Genomic DNA, 1,987 nt, shown 5'->3' on the forward strand with positions numbered 1-1,987 from the left:
ACACACACACACACCGCTCTCAAGCTCAGGCTGGCCTTGAACTTTCTAGTCCAGGATGACCTGGAACTCGGGATCCTACTGCTCCTGCTTCCCAAGTGTCAGGGTCACAGCCATGCATTGTTACACTCGGCTGAGGCCGAGTTCTTATCCTGACTCTCCCTGGCAACTTTTCTACTTTCTTCTGTGACAATTCCAGTTCAAACCCAGCATTTTTATTGCAACCTGTAATCAAAGCCTGCAATTAAGCTAAATACGGTAGTGCCATTCTAACAGAAATGAATAGTTACAATAAAACATAGTTGCAAAATATTGGCTTGGAGTTGATAAAATTAACCTTGCAGGCTTTCCACAAAAGCACTCTTTCCCCTCTCGTTAGGATCGTGAGAAATAGGAATCTAAGCTTTAAAGATAGCAGTATAAAAATGAAAATATCGGGCTTGAGACATGGCTCAGAGGTTAAAAGCACTGACTGCTCTTCTGGAGGTCCTGAGTTCAGATCCCAGCAACCACATGGTGGCTCACAACCACCCATAATGAGATCTGACGCCCTCTTCTGGTGTGTCTAAAGACAGCTACAGTGAATTATGCCAGAGCAGGGCCGGAGCAAGCCGGGCCAGAGAGCAGCCACACACATGATGGCTCACGGCCATCTGTACAACTACAGTGTACTCATACACATAAAATAAATAAAATAAATCTTTAAAAAAAAAAAGAAAATGAAAATATCTTCTGCTTTCTATAATGTACAAAAGGAAGAGAAGGTCGGAGGAAAACACAGGCAGATGAAATGACGAGAGAGGGAGGTTGACGGGTTCTGAGCAGAGTACCTAGACATTTGTCTCAAAGTGCTTTAGTTAGCACTGGGCTGGAGTTGAAACTCAGTGGTAGAGCATTGGTCTAGCTAGCACCTTTGAGGCTCTGAGTTTAACCCCTGGTGCCGCTAAAAAAATAAGTTAAATAAAAGGCGTAGCACAGTTTGCCCAAGAAAGAGACCGAGAGAGACAGACAGGGAGTGATACGCTGGGTACCAGAATCAGATTTTTGTTGTTGTTTTATTTTATTTTATGTTTTGTTTTTTCTTGCAAGCTCTACCCCTGAACCATACTGCAGCTCTAGGGTGATTCTCTGACCCATGTAGCTATAGCTGCAAGTGAAATGAAATAAACGGTACAGAAACACTGAAGATGGTGCACATTGGTGCCCGATGTTTGTAGTATCCTTGTCTAAATCTGAGTTTGAACAAAGAGTAGACTCTGAGTGACGTGTGCTCACCCATTCTGCCCCTTACGGTCTTGTGTTGCTGTTTTCCCACCGGGTACTAACCCACTGGATTAGGGTCAATATGGATGCATTGGTGGTTTAGAGCCAGGCCCCCTGTGACCTCCAGAAGCTTCCTGTCAGCTTGCACCCCTGTAAGCTTTTCTTTTCCCCTCAAGCCTCAGAGTGAATCCGTGTTGGGGTGGAGACAGTCAGGAACTACTCATAAAGACCATGATGTGTCCAAATTCATGTCCCACCTTGTGCAAAATGCTCACATACTTAAAAAGCAAACCAGGTCATTTGAAAGGCAAAGCACAGCAGCTTCGAGCCGTAAGGACTTTCCAGTCTGCCTAGCAGAGGCTTTGCTTGTATCTGTCAATCAGGAGGCATAAGGCGGAGCATACAGATGCAGGAGGTTCCCCCTCCCCCACCCCTACCCCTGGGGGTAGATGATAAACGTCGATACTGCTCTTCTGTTAGGTGAACTCACAGAATGTTTTAGAGCTGTTACTCTGCTTTCTTTTGAAAACAGGGTCTTTAATTGTAGACCAGGTTGGTTTCAGACTTTTGATTCTTCTCTTATCTTCTTAAGTTCTTGGGTGACAGGCTTTGCAGGAGCACCACCAGGAACACCCCCAGGAGCACCACCAGGAGCACCCCCAGGAGCACCCCCAGGAGCACCACCAGGAGCATCACCTAGTCCCTTTCCCTTTTTTTTTTTTTTTTT

The sequence above is a fragment of the Mastomys coucha genome, unplaced genomic scaffold, assembly GCF_008632895.1.
Source record: "Mastomys coucha isolate ucsf_1 unplaced genomic scaffold, UCSF_Mcou_1 pScaffold1, whole genome shotgun sequence".
Taxonomy (NCBI): Eukaryota; Metazoa; Chordata; class Mammalia; order Rodentia; family Muridae; genus Mastomys; species Mastomys coucha.